This window comes from Styela clava, chromosome 11 (assembly GCF_964204865.1).
Source record: "Styela clava chromosome 11, kaStyClav1.hap1.2, whole genome shotgun sequence".
In the NCBI taxonomy this organism is placed as follows: Eukaryota; Metazoa; Chordata; class Ascidiacea; order Stolidobranchia; family Styelidae; genus Styela; species Styela clava.
In genome coordinates, this window is record NC_135260.1 from 21,465,497 (window position 1) to 21,482,604 (window position 17,108).

The 17,108-nt window shown below is 34.2% G+C and overlaps 1 long non-coding RNA gene across 1 annotated transcript; it reads left to right on the plus strand.

The window, feature by feature from the left end:
* Positions 1–12,588: 12,588 nt before the first annotated feature.
* On the plus strand, positions 12,589–15,176 carry LOC144429841 (uncharacterized). Its single transcript, XR_013479099.1, has 3 exons — positions 12,589–12,909; positions 13,055–13,126; positions 13,239–15,176. It is a non-coding gene; the product is annotated as an uncharacterized LOC144429841 (long non-coding RNA).
* The last annotated feature ends 1,932 nt before the right edge of the window (positions 15,177–17,108 follow it).

Genomic DNA, 17,108 nt, shown 5'->3' on the forward strand with positions numbered 1-17,108 from the left:
CCGCTTGCTTCAAATTCACGAATGTCTCATTATAAGTAGTAATTTCTCACCAAATCAATCTGTTCTTTGATGCACAACTGGAAGACTTCAAAGTGAATCGAACGCGTATGATAACCATGGTAATCAGGATTTAAAAAAAAGATTTTAAAACTGAGTATGTTGAAAGTTAAGTATGATAAATTAGCTTTCTATGTTATGAGTTTAATTGGATGCGCTATCTGTGACGTGATTAGCGCATGATTACCGCCAGGTATATTCATGTCAAAGATAAATAAAGCACAACCGGTGTATAGCAAAACGATATAATTTGCCGACGTTTCGAATTTCTATTCAGAAAAACTTCATCGGGGCATGATTTGCTCTATTTACATTGGAGAAACGAAACGAAGTCTAGAAACTAGAAGAAAAGAACATCAGCGTCATGTAAAACAAAAGAAATTTGAAAAATCGGCCCTTTCGAAACATGCCCTTTCTACTGATCACAACATTGATTGGGATAACAGCAGGATATTGGAACATGAAATTCACTACAGAAAAAGATTATTTCTCGAATCTTATCATATCAACACAGAGAAAAATTCAATGAACGATAAAGAAACTACATTGTTCCCGCATGTATATAAATCATTGTTTAGATAGTCGCGTAATTGTTTGAACTTGCGCTTATTCACTCGGATCTATTATCATATTGTCCCTTTTTTTCAGTTTTTCACGCCGTTTAATTTTTATTATCTTTTTTATTTTTCTACTCTATATATATACGATAGTGTACTCTTCATATCATGCCCTGATGAAGTTTTTCTGAATAGAAATTCGAAACGTCGGCAAATTATATCGTTTTGCTATACACCGGTTGTGCTTTATTTTGCTTAAAATTTTGCGTTACTTTTTTAACACCCTGTATATCTGTTACGACAGAGAGTTTCCAACTTGACAAATTTAAATTATAAATGAACGGCAAGTGTGATTTCTTTTTGCTACGACTGAAGTTAAAGATTGTAAGCATGTATCAATGCATTTTCAAAACCTCTCTTTGTTCCGTGGTAATCGTTTCCAGCGATATCATCACCGGTTGGATCAGAGTCTCCAAACGCCCAAATAAATCTTTCAGTATCCGTCTGCATTGACAAATGAAACCAATATAATTACAGAACATGTAATACAAATTATGAAACAATATAAATTAACATTTTTACCTTAATTTCTCTATCGTAACCGCTCTCGCAAGCAGCGATCTGGCGTGAAAATTTAAACATTGTCCATCCATTTGATTCGACACCTCCGAGTACTTCGATATTTTGTTCAGGATCAAGAGGTGGGTAAGTGTTTGATGAAGCTCCGTGTCTATCCTGCAAAGTAGGGGTTTCAAAAATGATACGAAACTTCGATAAACTTAATAAAAGGAAAGGAAAAATCTTGAAAGATATAATCAGGTCAAATTTCATTTATGTTGGCACTATAATACCATGGGCAATAGAACTAAATATATCTACTTTCCAAATTCTGATAACAGGCAAAACAAGACAAGCAAACATCATATAAGAGCAGGTCTGGTTCAACTAAAATGGATAAAATATGGTCCGTTATAAAGCAAACAATGTTACTTTTAACAAGGACTGGTGCATGTCGGTAAACATTTAAAATTCATCTGATATCAAACCTTTTTTTATTACTGACATGCTATGAAAGTAGCACAATGTGAACATGTGAGTATTTCATAAAACTATGTAGATATTTACTGAATTGCGACATACAACATTTTTTATATGTATAATACCTCTTAATAATTGTATAGTTACATAGTGATTTATGTATTTCTTACCGTTACTGTAGGGATTCCATTTTTCACCCATCCCACGAAAATGTCGGAGGATGTCTTGGCTCCATTTGGTGAAAACCCTATTCCAATCCAACCCGTTGTTTTTCCAATAACCTGAGAGAGTATTCATAAATTGGAAAACTACATGTGATTCAATGTAGTCTGACACAACAACAGTTGATCATATATATATATATATTACTTCTCCCACAAAGTGGACCTACGAATTGTTTTGCTAAGCTATTTTTACGGTGGGTGGTTTTTCTGTTTTAATCACGGAAACACTTTTTATGCTCTATTCTATGGGAACGTTTTCACCCCTCGTATCAGTACTCAGCTGATGCTAATTGCTATGGATGAAATTATCGATTCTAATGGATGGAGACTATTTTAAAACAATATGACTAGAATTGCTACTGTGATAATAATTGATTTGCATTATATATCGGATTTCGATCAAAGTGGCTTGTGCTGCCGGCTGTGGACATTATTTTTGATATGTTTGTAAATTGCTCTATTTTCTCTGTGTAAATATACTAACTTCAATTGTACTATGGATGTTATCGAATTTCCAATATAATAAAATGTTTCCACATTTCAACGTTGCAGAATGTGTATAACTCTCACTTGGACTCATTTGACCTTGTATGACTTCCAACAACGCCACTGTGCATATTACTGTGCAATAATTCATTATTCATATCACTCTATGCGTTAGTATCTTATGTGTATATCAAAACAGAAGTAAATAACAATAATTGTGCTACATGCACACCTTTTGTATAAACAACTTAATACATTGATATGAAGCGTTTATCACGACAACAATAAGATTTAAACACCCCAACAATCGAAGGCAAGCGTCGATATATTTATTTCTCAACAAAGATACAGTAGCACGCTTGTCAGCAGACTTTATTTGGAAAAAGTATAAAGATAACTCTGCTAAAATATGAAACTCTATTTGAGCATATTTCTAAAACCGTGATTTATAATATAAACAAAACGTTTGTGTGTACCTGTTAAACGCAATACCTAGCTCGCGTGCAAACTCCATTTTGAGACATTTATTGGTTTGATATTACAAACATGATTCCGCAGAAATAGCTACATGTACAGTCTCTCGCACAACTGGTAACTCGAATACTAGTACCATAATATTCAGTTAGAATCCAAAGTATACAAATTCTAAATAATATTTTGACTTAGTCATTCGCGCAGTAGCACCTGGTCTGTCATTGCACCATAATCACACGATATTGATCATAAAATCACTCTCTCATGAAAATCTAGGCATTTGGAGCATAAAATAAATAAAACGAATATATTGGCGTTATGATTTTCAAAATTTTAATCTTGCACTGGATGTTATGGATATTCTTCTAACTCGATTAATCGACACTGTCACCGGGATAAAGGATATCATATACAAAATGAAAAAACACAAATACTTTGCTGTGAATTTATTAGACACTCGACAGTACGAATCATATAAAATCGTCCTTTTTCTAGTTTACTGCACAACCTCCATTAAATTCTCTTAACCGGATTGTAGTATTAATATTGGCTATCGTAAAACGAATAAAATGCGGTCAATAGGCAGGCAACAAGCAGCCTTTGTTACCTAGCCGTTAAACTAAGATATCATCGTATCTACTGAAATAAGGAATGTAAATACCCGTTTAATGTTGATGACACAAAGGTCATATTCTGCAGTCAAGTGAGCTTCGTGAAGAATCGGAAAGAAATGTTGTCATCGGTAGCCCTTCGATTTTTACTCCCTAAATATCCACATGTTTGCTAATTGCTATATATATATCTAATTTATGTGTAAGAATAAAACATCTGTCGTTCTAGTCCGGCAGAATCGGGCCTTAACATTGTTTTGGGACATAAAGATTTTTTTATTGTTTAGATATAATGTCGATGACATAAATAATGATACCCAGGTGGGTGTGGAGTATATAATGTTGAGCAATTTTTTTTAAATGGATTTCAAGTATACGTATCAAGATGACGCACAACCTGAATCCTAACCTGGTACACATGCAATGTTCAGGTTGTGCGCCATCTTGGTACGAATACTTAGGGAGCACCTTTTCGTTAAAAACAATTATTTCATAACCACATGGGTTAGTTTTGAATACATAGTAACATTGCATCTCCTTACAATGTCAGAAATTCATATAGATTAATGGTAGTTTATTTCACTAATATAAGCCAAGATCCATCGACAGCATCTAGCGGCTTTCTTTTGCGCTCGTCAAACTACATTTGTGTTACTGCGGGCATTTCGTTTTCCTTCTTAAAGCTTAGGGACTTAGGAAATATTTTATTAGTTGAAATGGATTGGAATATTCGACCTCGTCTTTCACTCCGAACAAGGCCATGCAAAACCATCCACTGGTATCTAACGATGTGTAACGTGTTTTCTTTTGGAATAACCGGAACCTTTCAGGTGCAGCATTGACTTTGGCCAAATTAATATATCCTTGTGGAGATAGAAGAAATGCGTATGCGAAACCGAGATGTGCACCTGTTATGCCAACATAGTTCAGTCAAACATTTTGATCACTAGTACATCACATACATTTTCCTTCGTGCTTCGGTTGTACGTAGTAACGCGCACATTTTTGCGAACATGCATCAAATTCCACTCGTTTATTGAGCTATAGGTTTTTGACGAGCTTTTGTGTATGATTTCATTCCATAGAATTTGTATGTTGTTTTAAAGAATACTAGTTTCAGCCTTTTTATTCATTCAAACCGTAGAAAGTAAGTTTTGTAATACTGCGTGTTGGTTTTCAAATGGTTTATTTATATCCATTACTTGACATACTTAAATCGGTGATGCCAGTAAATCTTTAATACAAAAAAATCAGTATCATCTGCAATAAAAACAGCAGTACCTACTCAAATGACAGCTGGGGGATGGATACTCATATTATCTGCTCCACCGCGTGCCTCTTACCAGTTTACATGATTGCCAATTGGTATCTAAGCTCAGCCAGAGACAAAAAGTTTCGGATTGCGGTTGGCGCGACGAATTGTTTTTGAATATATATTCCGCAATAAGATTATTTGATGCATATTACTGAAAGTTACGCCTTATATATAAGTCTTTTCCCATTGCACTATTCCTTTACTGATATTCAATAATATGACGCTCATCTGACATAGTTTTTCAAGTGTGTAGATAGGTATAATCTTTTCCACGCTGTTCAGATGGGAATGCGCGAATATATCTGAGAATCGCTAATATTGGTTTGCAATACGATGAAATTCCATCTTGGCATTTCTGCCTCGCGCAATTGCTGCGTATATTTATCGGAGAAGTTCTGTGGCGTGGTTACCAAATGAAGAACACATGGGAGTATTTTTTCCACTTCTTTACTACTCTCAAACCTTGACATTTTGTCAAACCTTTTTTCCATTCAACCTTTTTTTTGAAACATTCCCAACAACCACAATTAATTCTGCCATTAAACTTCCGAAACAAACAGATAAAATCATCAACAGATGCATTTCACCAAATGCTAAGTAGATATTGCTAAATCGATCTTTATTTTACCATTTTTCATGTAATGCTTTTTGGTAAACCTGTTATCTATCGTAAATACAGCACATTTGGCTATGTTGTAGTGTAACTTTTTTGACCTCACATTTTTGATATTTGTATTCAGATCTCTTGGCCTTGGGGCTCTGTCAAGCAAAACTACATATAAAATATTGGTTGTAAGTTGCAAAACATGATCATGTTGTTGGAATAACTCGGCATTTTACCACCCGCATATATATCATTCATTGTCGAGAATAATGAGAAAATCATAAAATCTAAAACCCGTTTTCGTGAATTTTTTGTTGTAGCTGAATTTTTCCCATGGATATACTATAAAATGTAGCAATTTTCTCATTCTTGTTCTCGTGATAGCATTATCTTTCACTGCATCGTCGTGATCATCCCGCTGCATAACAATTCTTGCTAGCAAATAATTGACTGTTCTCCACCGGGTGTATATCCACTTGAACCACTGCCGGCTGCATTAGCAGGCTTGTATTGTTAATTGCAACAAGAGCAGGTATTTGGGAATAGTACTCTTTATTTTACGCGTATGTTACAACAGTATTGACAAATATATATGGGTCGCGACCCAAAGCTGGGTTCAAAAAATACCTAAAAGTTATTGATTTTTATTTTCTAGTCAATTTGCTGCTTCCGTTGTTTGTGCACCAAGATGGCGCACAACCTGAACATAGTATTGTAACAGGTTATGTTTCAGGTTGTGCGCCATTATGGTGCACAGATTTGATGAAAAACACTAATACAAATATCGAGCCGTAAAAAAATTGCTCAAGGCTGCAAACTCCACACCCATGTAGAAATGATGGACAATAACCCCAAGATGAATAATCACAAATAAAAAAAACTTTATGTCTGAAAACAAGGTTGGGCCCCAAAAGGCCCCTTATCTGCCGGACTATTCTATAATGTCGTTAATATATCGTCACGCTAATAACCGAATTGCGTAAGTTATTTTTGGCGATTTTGAGTTTTTTATAAAATAGGTATTTATGGAATGCTTCGCACCTGTCTGTTAACTCAGATTTTGTTTTAAGAATTCCGAAACCCATAAAAATGGAGATTTAGTATGCCCTTCACATTTGTGCACTTGTTTCGTCATAATGAATTATCATTGTTACCGCAGGACTATTGTGACGTCACAAAGTCAAAATAACCTCGTCGAAGTATTTCCGAGTTTTTGCATCTCGGATTCGAGCTTAGCGCGTATTAATTTGAATTTATACTACAGAATAGGAAGACGTGCACTTGTGATATTCACTATCCGAGTCCAATTCACCTTGGTTGGCTTTTATATTGGGTGCATTGCTGTTTTATTCTATATATTTAATCTTAGTCTTATTTCGGTGGGTGTACAGAACGTGTTATATTGATGAAATATATATTTTCAAACATAAAAAATAATGTAATTGAAACTGATTAGCTTGTTTAGAGATTAGACATTGTAGATACTGAGAATTACATTCGTTTTTGGAATGTTTAGTTTTCATGACTGGTGCATATAGTAAAGTTGCAAAATTGCATATGTCCCCAAGTCATAGACACATTTCTGCCTAAGTCACAGTGCGCCATTATGACGTCACTTAACTACGTCATACAAATTAACTTAAATTCGGCTACGATCAAAAAATTGAACATGGCAAATTATTGACTTTCAATGGTATAACAATATCAATAAGAAGTTTTTTACGTTTTTCTCAAAACTGCTAAAAATGATTTACGCAATTCGGTTATTAGCGTGACGATATATTCATTGTTTAGTTGTAGTTTATTCAGGAGATACCTGTAACTGGAGCAAGTTTGTTCAGCTTTATCGAGCCTGACAAGATAAATACTGCAGAATTCCAGTTGGGTGTACACGACTTTGCAGTTTGGTATTTGTTTGCTCGGTTCCAATTGATTTAGTGATTATTTCAAGCGATGGATTTGTTTAAATTGAAATATAAAACGAGAGAAAAATGCTCAAATATGTGAATACCCTGACCAAAACGAAGTAGTATCAAATCTTGTACAGTACCGGTAGTCCGACTGATAGATCGCTGAAATGCGATTGCACAACCACCACACGGCGCACGAATTTTAATTTTGACGAAGTCAATCAAAACATCAGAGTAAAAAACGAATCCCATAGAGACCACAAAAGTTTTGGAAATAAATACAGGTAATAACCCTCTAGCGACAACATCTTTACTGAAAATTCCAAAGTAATTGGTCTAGCAGTTTTTTTACAACAACAAAACGTAGAAGAATACTTACAACAACATAACAAGAATATCGGTCAGAGACCGAAGACTTATCGATTGAAAGTTAGGGGATCCCCCAAAACAGCGCTCTTACTCCATAGTGACACCATGTGTCCCATCACTAATTAATTGATAACTCGCTAATTATACGACATAATACGCCCAAAATCAATAGGGTTCTGGTACGAGATATGATGAATGCACATGCAAAATCTGCAGCAGATCCAATCTCGCTTTCGTGAGATATGGCGTGCATCTAACAGACAGACAGACAGACAAATACCTATCAACATACTTACCGATTAAAATCGATAAGTAATAATAGTAACAAAACGATTCGTATTTTATAAAATTTTAATGACGATTTCACACGACAAAAACACCAAATCAATTAGTCTAGAAAACTAAGATGAAATTGACGTTATTTTATGAGCCTGATCAAAACTAGTTGCTAACAAAGTTGCTTTATCAGTCGTCAGATTGTTCAGGTAATGAAACTAACATTGTAGGATATAAATAGTCGCGGCTATGATGAAACATTTTGCGATACAAAGAAATAAACTGAAATTTATCTGAATATATATTATATATACCAGGGGTGGCCAACACGTCGATCGCGATCGACCGGTCGATCTTCACGTTTCGAGTGGTCGATCGCGTCTATTGTTGGTAAATTTAACAACATACCCCCAAAATTTCCTGAAGCAGTTTCATGCAGCGCCTGTTGTGTGTTTTAAAACAGAACGAATACAGTACTGTACATGTGCAAAAATAGACATACAGTATTTGAGTCTGGACAAGCCCCATTTACATGTTATTACGTAAAAATGCAAGTTTCGCCGCTACCAAGTTTAAATTGAACTTGCCGAATAATGTGTGTTTCAGTTGACAAATGTGCAGTGAGTTAAATTATTGTAAATTAGATGCTGAATCGAGCAGTAGTGTTTCATTGATGGTTTTCGAAAATTTATTTTTTTCTATTTGTATAGTTCGCTAATACTTGGCGAGGTTTTTTGAAAAATTTACGACACTCGGGGCTAAAAATAGGCATGTGGTAAGTCTGAATTGTATGATTTGAATAAATGAATGATGAAACATTTACTCCGGCTACTATTACATAATCAAATTAACAAATTAAATGGAACATAAATAATACAAATTTTTGTAGCGTTTTAATTGAGAATGTGCCCACAGAGCTGAGTTTATTGGCAGTGCTGTATTTTTTTGTATGCGTGTTTGCAATAATTTATGCATAATCAGTACCCATTCGTTTTTGTATATGACCTCATTACCAACAGTCGATCGCGAACTATTTTGAAGATTTTAGTCGATCGCGGACGAAAGCAGGTTGGCCACCCCCGATATATACTGTAGTTGATAAATCGCTTTTGTTAAAACTTGAAATTTCAATTATTCAATCAAAGAAACTTATATATATATAAGATGAATCATTTTTGCCGGTCACTGAAACCTCAATCTGACTTACTTATGAAAGTTCACCATTGGATAATTTTTTTACTCATCTTCATCCTATATGACCGCTTAAATAATCGAAGATCATCCAAGCGCATCAACATACATATAGATGATGGTCCATCATAGATGTGCTACTACGACCATAGCTTGGAATACCCATAGTAAAATTACTACTAAGCTCAAAATCACACTTCTAAACACATATATAAAATCATTTCTTTTATCGAGTCGACATTTTGGCCTTATATAAATTTACAGTATTTAACGAAATACGCTCACGAAATCAGTGATTTCTGTTTCGGTATTCTATATTAGAATTCGCATCTTATAATAAACCAATGTAATAAGTGACCAATGTGTATAAACCCACTTATTGCTTGCGGAAGAAGTCCATCATTGCCAACTTGCAACCTCACTAGAAGTATAAATATATATATACATTCTATTGATTGCACTGCCCGGGTTAAAAACCATTTTTAGTTTTCTACAGTTATTTATTGGCTGAACAATTAAAACTGACAAGTTTTTTCAAAATCATATAATATATATATATTAGAAGTATTTGAAAGAATCTATAAAATGCAATATCTTCCTGGTGAAGCAAACTGTTTTATTCAAAGATAACATCTACCAACGCGGTTTTAAAAATGTAAGTACTCCAGAACGATAACATTCCCAATTAAAACTCATTCATATTTGGGAACTGTTCGTTGCTCTCAAGCTTTTAAGTTGCCGCTTTATACTACATTATTTTATCACTGACAAAAATCCTGCAGACGTATCAAACATAAGAGCTTACTATTGTTTTCCAAGAACAAGTACTTTTCCTCCCATATCAAGTTGAAAAATCATTTCGAATTGGTCATCTTTTTTTTTCAATCTCGTATTTACAAAACGCCCCCCGCAACACTGCAGATTGATCGATTACCAAATTTCGGTAAATGCGAGGGACATGAGTGTAATATCGCAACATTAGTTCATTTATACTGAATTCCCCGATTTCAGGAAGCAATTTGTGTGTTACTGTTTACAAAAACATAATGCGGCATAGTATATTGCTTGTTAGGCAAAAACATCGGTAAGCAAGTAAGCTAACCTAGGCAGGATAATAGATTCCTCAGAGGATGTTTAGTTGTCTATGAAGCCTATTAATTAAGAGATCGTAAGCGGATACTCCCGAACAAAAGGATAAAGTCAATTTATAGAAGTTCATAGTCATTTATTTAATTTTGTCGAAATCGAACAACTGACTGAAGCTAAATAACAATTTAGACTAGATTATCAAGAACACCATGCAACTACCGTACCAACATCAATCCTGTCTACTGACTGTCTCATATAGTCATGACACTACTACACTAGTCAATATATTACGTTAGTGATAAAACGATATATATGTCAAAATATTTTTCTGTTTATTTCCATGACGAAATAAAATCAAATATGATTTTAAGGTACCCAATACCTGGGCTACACAAAACATCCGTTTAAAAAAACTTCAAAATCACCAAGTAATGTACTTTTATAAGAGATATTTCATCAACCAACTCAAACTAAAAACGTATTATAAAATCAAATACAAGAGACCAATGATCAAATATATGGACACGAAATCGATCTTTGTTACTGGTACGGCTATAGGCTAGGTTATCTAACTGAGCAAACTTTCCCAACATAGACGACCAATCGTTACAAATACAGACAGGCTTGACTGAATAAAGTATTTCGATATTTTAATAAAGTGTTCCATTTAGTGAAATAAGTTATCAAAGTTTGCAATGAATTATCCGGCCGCACAGGACTCAGAGAAAATTCAAAACGAATTTTTTGAGATTTCAATCGTTTTCTAGTACTGAAAATTTAAAATATATCGTACCATTATTTGCTGAGAAGGCGATTTGATTTATGAATAAAAACTGAAAACACAGAAGATAGTTACAAAAATAACTCAAAACAGGCTGATATTTGCCATCGTGTGTGAAAATCTAACTGAAAAGAAACTGAACGGCAGTTAAAATTTAAATCATAATGCCACCGTTGACATCTTGGTGATTAGATAACGTCACGGAAGTAAACAAGTAGGTCGATACTTCGAGACACATCTATGATGTCACTCACATTCATCTCGTCTGTGGATCAGTGGAAAATTTTAAATTTGCGGTTCGAATTGCGATCCGACAGTTGGGTAGCCCTACCCTATACCTTCAATTGTTATGCCAGCAAATGTGACCTATGTATATATTATTTCTGGCTTAGTATGAAAATGTGATGTATCTTTGATCAAGATGATGATAATTGCGCATTAAATTGTTTTGCATAAAAATATTGACAGGCTTCAACTGTAACAAGCGATCGGTTTTGGTCATTTTCGGATAAAATAGTTCTAAATAAATTTCACATCTCGATTTAAAAACATGAAAATAAATAATGCAAAGTGACTCCTCCTAGAGTATAGAAAATATACGAGCAGCGTTTTGGATGATGCCTTGGGAATGGTGATGATAAGTTAGTGCATGGTTCTTTTGTATTCCGGAAATTCGGTTTCCAGGCTCGCTACCTCACTTTTGGCAACTCTACAAAATTTGCAACAGACAGATGTGCGAAAGAACTCCTGTTTAGAGTTATAAATAAAACTTTCCTAATTAATATGAATGTAATCATATTTTCATACCCGGGACGAATGTGATAATCGCATCTATAGCGCAATCAAAAAATTATTTTGAGGTTTTGACGCAGTGACACATACTATTCTTTGATAATATCCAATTTTTGCTCATTTGTTTCATACAAACGAGCAGTATGCACAAAAAATATGCCAGTTGTTAATTTTTGTGCAGTTTGTATATTTCAAGATGTCTCCTTAGAGATGTGTTACATGAAATAATGAATCGATGCCACAAATACAAAATATTATTTTCTCCCCTAAAACAAAACATTTTTCAAGACTTTTTTGAATTGTGTAATGATTGTTGTGAGTTCACTGTGTGTTTGATTTGATTTTTCCCACATTAAGCCAGTTTTTTTATTAAATAATAAATAAATAAGATTAGATACTTGGAATTTTATTCATGTAAATATAACATACACTGCATTTAGTAACAGGTTTAGAATAATAATGGTGAATGTCAGTAGGACTGTTATGCCTAGTGGGAATAATTCATGGTATTGGGACTTGGAATCACTTGAAATAAATTCAAAAATGAAATCTCTTCGCGGCACACCAAAATTATTTCGCGGCACATTAGCACGGTGGTTGGGAACCACTGCTCTAAAATAACGAATTGAATATATAGTTTTAATATATAGTCATAAAAGTTGTAATACCATTGTTGCCAAGGGTGCACACCTATTTGTAATGGTTCATTTTCTGATGGATTAAATTGAAGTGGACAATATGACAATTTTCAACACTAAAATGTCAGTATGTTTTTGCTGTAATATGCGCGGTTTGACGGGTCACCGATATAAATCTACAAAATCGATGAATAGTGGATGTGATTTTGAACATTGGTTCTGCGGCAGACAAGCCATCTCATACGTTCTCTAGTTACTAGGTTAGGTATTGGTTTGCTCAGAAAGATTCAATTTATTCAATTCAAATTATGAAATGTTTTAATCATGGCGTTCCAACTATATTAGTCATGCACATCGACTCCGACCACAATCACCCATAATTCCGTCGTTACACGTGTTCAATCTCTTTTGATTTTAACCTTGCAGGCACACGGTCATTTCGGTCGCGTTCACGTTTGCTCCAGACGTTTGTGTCGTCTTCGCCAATGACATGTAAAGTTAGTTATTTTATATTTATTTTATACCTCACACTCATTCTATGCGTAAAATTATATATATACTTGATTCTAAAAAATCCTTGCCTAAAATTTCACTGAACAATACAATACAATGTTTTATAGCCGTACTTGTTTTTCATTTCAGGAGCAGGAATTTGAAAAAACATTGTATTGCAAACATTCTAAAGAAGGTGAAAACTTGAACTTCCTTTGACATGTATGTGTTTTATACGTATTATTTTTCACTATAAGTAGTGTAAAATATCCTTGGTTTCTTGTGATATGTTGGGAAGAGTAATATAATATAGTACGCCGTGTTTTCATTTCAGGGGTTAATACCAGAAGATACACGTTCTATAGAATTGCGAATGCCTGAACGATGAATCTGAAGAATGGACCTACAAGATAAGTAAACACCATATTACTAGGATAAGATTGAAGTTTATTATTATATGTTGAGGGCGATAAGGCATATTCAGGAAATCAAAAATTTAGTGTTTTTAATAGTGTTTTAGTGGTATTTTAGTAGTGTTATAGTGTTTTTTATTAGTATATATATGTATAGATGTTAATAGTCAAACACGTTTTGTCTCGTGCTCTCAATGGCAATGATGATGTATGCTGTACTTAATACTTGGTTCGGGAAGTGAACCATTAATAGATGGACACCTTAGGCACCTGTAGCTGCGCCTATCTGTTAAACTTGGTCAGTAAACAGTGTATAAACAGACTTCACTCGCCTATAACCGACACTACGGAATGCACGATTTGTTCGAAGTTTTGTCAATACCTAGTATCTGCTGAATATCTACATATTTCGTACTCATTGCCACATTGTTGCCCGAGCATCTCCTAACCAACTCTTCGTTCTTAAACAGTCCAAGTCTACTACTACAACTACATTTTCTTGCCTTCCACGTGCATCCGACATACTGATACCTACATTATATATTTTGATAATGACGAAAGTAGAATTGATTACTTGTGGCAAAAACGTTGAAATAAAAATTAATTAATTAGGAATAATTATTAATCCTATAATAGGCCAAATCTCGCAAGTTCAATAGAAATTTTGGAATTTTGGCGAAATAATTTTTTTTTTTTAGATGAGTGCGTTTTACATATATTGCTGAATAGAACTCTATCACACGCTAATAAAAACCCATGAGTGAAGCTTTAGGGTCTAATGGTTAACAGAAAAATAACCCAAGTAAAATGGCACCAGAACGACCTTCTGGGGAGGGTTTTAATACTGTATAACGATAAAGTAAAATATTCATTCCTGAGGAATCGCCTGGCCTTGTCTATTGGTTTGCACGAGTTTAGGTTGATCATTTGTTACCTGTGAGATTTGTTACTTGCCTATTATTACCTTAGCCGTTGTAATCAGGAAATTCTTTGTCTCAGTTTTAGGAAAAGTATTTTGATGAAACAGACTGTCCAAATAGCAGCCCAATTGGGAGATAAATTCAAAGAAAGCTTATAAATACTCAGTAAGTTAAGGAAAGAGGGCGTGAACAGAAGTCTTTCACTTCATATGGAATAGCACTGATATCGGTGTCTGGTGTGCTATCTGTTTTACATAGGGTTTGCTCACTTAATGTTTGTTCTCAGATAAGGTAAACATGATACATTGTTGATATTGACGTATCCTTGAGGACCCTTAGGTAATTTATTGTATGCTTCTGTACAATCAATAGGGTTGAAATTGTCAATAAGGCTTGGATGTGGGTCTTAGATGTATATCAGCATGATTCAAAGTATAATGACGTAGTTGTAAAACCGTCAATTTGAAATGGATATACGACCTGGCGTGAAAGTTGAAAAAAAATGAATACCCACATAAGTATTTACATCCGAAAATACCTGTGCAATGACTATCATTGCTATTATCAATAAAATGCACTAAAGGTCGGGTAGAATATTAACCTTGTAAGAAGAGGTTCCTAATAACGGTAACTTTAATACGTTAGCAACTATTTCGGGTCAATATATCACCTATCGTCACGCTAATAACCGAATTGCGTAAGTCATTTTTGGCGAAAAAAGGGTATTTATGTGATGCTGTGCACCTGTCTGTTAACTCAGATTTTATTTTAAGAATTCCAAAACCCATAAAAATGGAGATTTAGTATGACATGCACCTTTGTGCAATTGTTTCGTCATAATGAATTATCATAGTTACCGCAGGACTATTGTGACGTCACAAAGGCAAAATAGCCTCTGCGAAGTATTTTCGAGTTTTCGCATCTCGGATTCTAGCTTAGCGCGTATTAATTTGAATTTATAAGACACAATAGGAAGGCGTGCACTTGTGATATTCACTGTCCGAGTCCAATACACCTTGGTTGGCTTTTATTTTGGGTGCATTGCTGTTTTATTCTTTATATAAAATCTTAGTCTTATTTCGGTGGATGTGCAGAACGTGTTATATTGAAGAAATATATATTTTTAAGCATAAAAAATAATGCAACTGAAACTGATTAGCTATTTTGGGGATTAGACATTGTAGATACTGAGAATTACATTCGTTTTTAGAATGTTTAGTTTTCAGGACTGGTGCATATAGTAAAGTTGCAAAATTGCGTATGTCCCCATGTCATAAACACATTTCTGCCCAAGTCACAGTGCGCCATTATGACGTCACTTAACTGCGTCAAACAAATCAACTTAAATCCGGCTACGATCAAAAAATTGAACCATGGCAAATTATTGACTCCCAATGGCATAACAATATCATTAGGACGTTTTTTACGTTTTTCTCAAAACTGCTAAAAACGACTTACGCAATTCGGTTATTAGCGTGACGCTATTGTGATAGATGTTGTTCCCGCCTAGAAATTGACTTAATAACTTATATGGGTAATGTTTAGCCAAGAGCTTAGTATTAGTATGTTAGAATACTTTCAATATGTCATTCCAAATAAATGATACTGCATACGGTGTCAATTTTTTAGTTCCTCTGAAACCCTTCCAGTATTTTCTTGGATAAAACCAAGACGAGGAGAAGGTTCGGAAGAATTTCTAACAGTATATTAGGAATCGATTTGGGACATTTAAGACTGAAATGGATGACCCATTAAGTATGATGCAATGCTGGGAAGTTTCTGCAGTTAATTTGATTAGAGGAATTTTAATGTATATTGAGTTCGATAAAATTTATTTGTTATTGGGAACAAACAATTGACGCTATAACCCTAACGTGCATCGGCCGGTTTTAACCTGCGTAAAAGCAGCCCCAATCTTCACAATATTAACCGATGGATTAGTCTATCATTATAGAAGTCAGTTTACTCGAATGTACCACAAAGGAGAAACAATTACTATACTATTTTGTCGTTGATTTTCGACGAACATACGTAAACGAATATCAGTATCAACAAACTGTTGTCAGTCGTGGTCGAATACTATATCGATGTAATTTTTTCAACTAGAATAAGAAAACCCATTTAATTGCGTACTGATAATTGTCTCAACATTCCAGTGCTGTATTCCATTTGTTTACGTTTATTGGCTAGGTTTACACGACGAATACAATGTTTAATATTTATGTTTAAGCGAACTTCGAATAATGAAAAGTATAGGTGAAATGAGTTTGCAAAAATACTTGCAAGTGTTAAATATCAGATATGTGTAGAAGTTTAGGTTACCTATAAAATTAAAGATGACCGCTCATTGTGAACTATCTGACCAAATGTATATATCTGTAAACCAGCCGGAGGAGCGTATTTGTTGACCTGAGCATCAGTTTTAATCCCAATTTTAAAATATTGTTCAAGTTATATTTATTAGTTTCAATTAATCTCAAAATGGTAGTTCCATGGATTTTTGTCAAAAGATTCACCTCCTGAAGGATCAATGAAGGCATCTAAAAGCATCAATATTTCTGTAAACGATTCACAAATACTTTACATGTAATATCGACTTAGATTTAAATATCTTATTATCAAAGGTACTTAATTGTGCGCCATTAATATTTCAGAGTTTAAAGTGCATTTGTTGAAACTACTTATGGTGGTATCAGAGGTTTAATATCCTGTGTTCAAATTAGAGCCGTAGCCAATAATTTAAAAGGGGGTATGAAATTTCCAATTGCCAAGTTAAACTGTATGTAACTGGGCCGGGAGGCGTGAATTTGTAACAGTCTTTTGAGGGTATAAAAAGCGTTTCTATATATATTACATTTTTTTTTATATTTT